General features: G+C 40.5%; 1 long non-coding RNA gene across 1 annotated transcript; it reads left to right on the forward strand.

Moving 5' to 3' along the window:
- The first annotated feature begins 463 nt into the window (after positions 1–463).
- Positions 464–4,369, forward strand: LOC120586769 (uncharacterized). The gene is made up of 2 exons (XR_005648794.1): positions 464–1,283; positions 2,396–4,369. It is a non-coding gene; the product is annotated as an uncharacterized LOC120586769 (long non-coding RNA).
- The last annotated feature ends 1,722 nt before the right edge of the window (positions 4,370–6,091 follow it).

Raw genomic sequence — 6,091 nt, forward strand, 5'->3', positions numbered from 1 at the left:
TCATTCGGAGGAGCCAGTAGTGGGCCCTGCGGCAGGGGCTGTGGTGCCTGAGGAAAGGGCAGCCTCTGCTGAAGGAGAAGAGGAAGTAGGACTCAGGTGGGTGGGGGCTGGGTCAAGAAGGGGCTTCAAGTTGGAAGGGAGTAGGACTGCAGACCCCAGACTGAGCAAGAAGCCTCCAGCACTTGGTTGTGCTAAACCCACTAAGGGAGTGGCCTGCTTTATTGAGTGACACGTGAAGAAGGAGCAAATGTTGGCTTGAGCAGGATGTGAGAAAGAGCATTTGAGACAGAAGGTACAGCATGGGCAAAGACCCTGAGGTGTAGAAGGACCTGACGGAGTCTTAGAATGAGGCCAAAGTTCAGATCACATCGAAATGGGCATATATAGGAGAAAAGGCCAGAGAGGAACATGGGGGCGTGGGGGTGGAAGAGGAGGAGGGGGTGTGGCAAACCATGCAGAGGCTGTAGGCTGTGAGGAACTTTGCATTTTATTCTAACAGCAAGGGAAGCCATTCGAGGATCTGAAGCAGGGGAGAGCCATAGAAGAAAAGTTCAGGAATGTGCAAAACATGGACCTCAGCTTCCTTGAACAAAGGACATGTTTTTGCTGAATTCTGAAAGGTGAGTAGGAGTTAGACAGATGGGGTAGAGTAGGCATGTGAGGAGGTTTTAGGCCAAGGGTTGGCAAAGTTTCTCTATAAAGGGCCAGATAGTAAATATTTTCAATTTTGTGGGCCATACAGTCTCCGTTGTTGTAGTACTACCAAAACTACTATAGACAATATGTAAATGAATGGGCATGGATGCGTTCTAATAAAACTTTATTTACAAAAACACGTGGCAGGCAGGATTAGCCTGTGGGCTGCCCATAGTTTGCCAACTGCTGTTCTAGGCCAAGGGAACAGCAGGTGCAAAGCCACTAAAGTGGGAAGAAATGCGGTATAATCAAGGAACTGATTCAAGGTCACTGTGGCTGGAGTTGCAAAGGACTGAGTGATTCATAAAAAGAATGGAGAAGTGGGCAAGTGCTGGATAATTTATGATTTTGTAGCCCATGTCAAGGATTTGGGATTTTCTCTTATTGCAAAGTCATTGAGTAATTTAAATAATTTTTATTTAACTATAAACACACATGGAAAAGTGCACATAAGTATATAGCTTGCCGAAGTTTTCACAAACTGAATATCCATATAATCAGCACCCAGATGAGAAAACAGAATGTTACCAAAAACTGAAAAAGACTCCCCTCGCACCTGCCTCGACTCTGCACCTCTCCTTCCAAAAGTAAGCATTATCTTGACTTTCAACAACATGTATGTTTGCCTGGTTTTGTACGTTACATAAATGGAGTTATACAGTATGCATTCTGGTATCTGGCTTCTTTCCCTCAGAATATTGTCTATGAGATTCATCTGTTTTTGTACATGGAGATTGTTCATTCTCATTACATGAATATATTACAATTGGTTTATCTGTTATAATGTGGATGAGCATTTGGAAAATTTCTAGTTCTTGGCTGCTATGAATTGTGCTGTGAAGAAAGTTTGTGAATGTCTAGATAAATATGTATTTCCATTGGCTATATATACACCATGGTATAATTGCAGGGTCAGAGCATGGGTGTATGGTCAAGGTCAGCTATAGTAGATACTGTAATACTGTTTTCCAAAGTGGTGCCATCATTTTACATTTTCCCTAGCAAAGTGTGAGCGTTTTCGTCTCCCCACATACTCAACTGTACTTGGTAATTTGCACTTTTTAAATTTTAGCTATTCTGGTTGTTTTGTAATGGCATCTCATTGTTTTTCATTTGCATTTTTTTTGAATGAGTAAACAGGGGAGCATCTTCAAATGTTTATCAGCCATTGAAGACTTTTATGCCAGAGCATGGCACAACCATATTTGCATTCTAAGAAATCCTCTCCAGCTTCTGGTGTGGAATAAATAGGTGGGTGAAGAGCAAGATTCTAAGTAGGGATTCGAGTTAGGAGATTATGGCAGCGGTCTAGGCAGGGTGCAATAAAAGCTTGGTCTAAGGTAGTTGAGATGTAGATGGATTTGAGAGCCATTTTGGAGGTAAAATTGACAGGACCTGGCAATGAAGTAGATACAGGATCTGAGAGAAGGAGGCATAAAAATTATAGCTTTAAAAATTCTGGTAAACCCACCATCCCTTTCTATTCTGTATTTGGGTTGTTATCATTACATACAGTTTCTTTAAGATTTTTTTTGTTTGTTTCTTTCCAAAGAGTGAAGAAGAAAATTTTAATTGGCAAGAAGAAACACACCTTTCAATTGTGTGTTTCAAAAAGAAACACAATTCAATTACATATGGTAATTGAATATGACCTTTTTATTATTCATTTTTTATTTGACTTTTCTTTCTTATTCTCTAGGGTTTCCAAATGTTTTATTTGCAGATGACTCAGAAACGAAACAATGCAAAGACCTAGCTAAGTATTACATTGGTGGTGACAGAATTCTCAGCAATGCAGAGACCTTTAGAGACTGCTTGCCTGGCTGGTGGGATAAAGTGTTTCAGAAGATGTTCTAATGACCTGCTCTTTCTATGGCTTATCTTCATTCGGATTTCAGAAAGGATTCAAATCCTGTGGGAATCCAAAGGATTACCCAGGATCTTAAGTGCATTCACGCTTAGACGGCCCTGCCCCAAAGCTGCCAAGTCTGAGAGCGCTTCCTGCAGCCTGGGGAGCAGTGAGGGATGCATGGCAGACGAGGGAGGAGAGAGGCTGGCAGCCTGATTCCTGGCAGAAGCTGGAACAAGCTACGACCATCTGCGGCCACCATTTTCTTTCATATTTTTTATTCTTTTGGGTAAGCCAAAAATGACCATCTCCTTTGAAGGCATAAAGACTGATCTTAGCTAGGGCACTCGAACTATCCCTATCCCTAGCTTTCAACAAGGGAAGTATGCTCCTAAGTGACCTGAGACCTCCATCCCAAGACCGGTATGGCAGATGCCAATCATTACGTGGTGTCCTGTCCACAGAATCCATATTGGAATGGAAGATGTGGCATGGCAGCTCCGTCTATGAATTCTTTCCTGGAGTCTCTCTCCTGGGGAGAGCATCTTCTTCCCCTGACCTGGCTGTCTAGAGCACTCCAGCCTAACCGACCTCATCAGGCTCATGCAGGCTGGGCAAAAGAAGGACCCTTGGGAGTGTCATTAGCTGTTCCCTGAAATGTTCCTGAGTCATGTGGAATGTTCCATGGTTTAGGTCTCACAGGATTCCTTGGTGTCTATTAACAGAGCAGCAGCATTTTTATGTCTCTGGGACACATTTTTTCCCAGTGAGCTGGTTTCTTATGGGCAATTCCCATGATGCTATGACATCTATCTCTAACGCCGGCAAAGATGGGCTTGTTTATTGAAATTGGGAATATTACAATGAGCTCCCACACTTGCACTCTTGAGTTTCTCTCAGAATTTCCTGTTTGATTCAGATGTTTTCCTCTAAGAATTTTCCAAATGTAAAGAGAGCCAAATTTCACCTGGTGACATTTGTTTTCTATCTAATCAATATCCTCCAGCTGAGGGCTTAAGTTGTGTTTCTTGAAACCTCAAATTCCCATTCAGCTTTTCACAGCCATTGTGAGTCTAGGTAAGAGGGAAGAAAGATGGAGATGGGATACCGACACGTGTGGGGAACGATGTTCCTTCTGAGTACAAATTCTTGATAATCAAGAAATTTCAAAGTCACGATATGGTCTTCAGAGGTAGTTAAAGCTGGACTGGAATGTCTGCATGTGCGATATTAGGTAAGTTACTTAGACATCGTGTAAAATGCAATGAAGAGTATCTATTTCATATCTAACTCAGTTTTTCAAGGAGTGAAGCCTCCAGCATAATGTCTAGCAGACACTTGGTAAATATTGATTTCTTTTATCTTTCTATATCTACGATTACTTCCCTAGGGCAGAATCTTAGAAAGGAAATTACTGAGAAAAAGTATGCAAATATTTTTTATAGAATCTCAAAGCTAATTACTTTTCAAAAATCATACCGTGATAAAAGCAATGTTTGTGAGTGTCCATCTCACCACATGTTTGCCAACACTGAGCAAAAAGATCCTGTCAGCTGTTCCATTGTTTTATTCTCACCGCTTTGATAGCAACTGCAGTTGAATATTTTCTCATATCTTTTTAACACTCAAGAGACTTCTGGGTTACTTTGCCTTTTGTATACTGGGACACTTTATCTTCTAGATACTGGGATTTACATAATACTTAATCTTCCATAAGCTCTCATTTCAAAATGTTGTTACCAAAACAGTCTCATTGTGCTCATTGTTTAACATGAATATGTTATAAATGTGAATATGTAAAATAAATCTTCATGAAGAAAACTCTACTGTTGTTGGTCTTATACATTAAGGTTTCATGGAGGATTTTAGTTGAAAAGAGGGTTCTGCTAAAACACACACACACACACACACACACACACACACACAAATCAGTTTGGAAATCGCTATCATATGTAAGAGGCTCCTCTCCTACATCTTGGTACCCTCACCAAACTTCTCATATGAAAGTGATAAGAAAGTTCTGATGCTGTCTGCCTGGCCCGGAGCAGACCCTCTTTAGTCACAGCCCATAAAGCTGCTTCCACTCCTTGACTCGGAGTGAGGCAGGGTGACTGGAGGGTCTTTTTCTTCAACATGAGATCCACAGATCAGCAGCCTGGGCATCGCAATGCCTATGAGTTAGAAATGCAGAATCTCAGACCCCACCACATACCTGACAAATCAAAATCTCTGATTTTTAAAGTTCAAGAATCACTGATATAGGGGAAGAAATACAGTCTTTGCAGTCAAAAGCCTTGACCTTGACTTCCAGGCTCATAATGATTTAGCGGAATAATCTTGAGTAAGTCACTTAACCTCTTGGAGTGTCTGATTATTTTTCTAACATGTTAAATGAGGATGGTAGCATCTCTGCCTTACAAGCTTGTTATTGGGGATGAAATGAGCTAAGATGTGGGAACATGCTCTGTGAGGTACTCAAATGAGAATCATGGCTGAGAATGGCCTTGCTTCTGAGTCATTACAACTGAGCTATGAAATCTGGTGAATTAACTGAAAACTCTTCAGCTTTAAAAGAAATTCCTTGCTCTCACATTTTGCATTCCAGTACCATTTCTATTTCCCCGAGTTCCTTTTCTTGAGGTCTGGGAATTGCATGTAGAAATCTATAGACAGATCCCTTTAGGGTCTCTAAGCTGAGTATGAACTTGAACCTGATTCTTTTATTGTTTTCTGCATTTAGATTGGAAATTGGACTGTTGATAGGTCAAGAGTAGACTCACAAAACAAACATGTAGTTTCTCGTGAACAGTTTCCTTAAATCTATGCTCACGGTAAAGTGAGTATAAATCAGGTAAGCAATATTTCCATACATAATAAAGGAAAGTGGAAAATATACTCTGATTTAAAAGCAAGCTTTACATACTCACTTATTTGTAGCAAAAACGTCAGCCAAACAGTGGGATCCAATGATGTGTTCTTACTGTGGAAACCAGTTATTGAGACAGGTTAAACATATTTCATGGTTTCTAACCTTTACTACATTCTCACTGGTAATTATTTAGAGTCTACATTTTAGATGGTTGTTTAGCATTGACTTTGTATGGGAATGGTTTAAGTGTTTTCCATCAGTCTTTTTATTACACTTTTTTCGTTCATCTCTCGTTGCTGGATTTATCACCGTGTGGCTTCTTGGAGAGTCGCTTCATCTGATTCATTTTTAGAATGGCCATAACAATTTCCACACATTGGTTGTGGTGAGGAACAATTCATGTAAAGCTAGCCACGCCGAGCTTAGTACATTATAGATGCTCTATTAGCGAGGTTCTAAGAACCAAGGTGACACCTTCTTAAAGTTCAAGGTGTAGGAGGTGTCATTTTTTTGGGAACCAAGTCTTCTGTCACTGTGTATCATTTGCTTCCTTTTTTTTTTCCCCAGAGAAGACATTCTCTAGATTGTTTTCATTACCAGAAATTTCCATTTGCACTATCCAAGTTCTGTTTTCCTAAAGACCGAGATAAATACTGTCTGTTCCTGCGAGACATTTA

Source organism: Pteropus medius, unplaced genomic scaffold (assembly GCF_902729225.1).
Source record: "Pteropus medius unplaced genomic scaffold, Ma_sr-lr_union100, whole genome shotgun sequence".
Taxonomy (NCBI): domain Eukaryota; kingdom Metazoa; phylum Chordata; class Mammalia; order Chiroptera; family Pteropodidae; genus Pteropus; species Pteropus medius.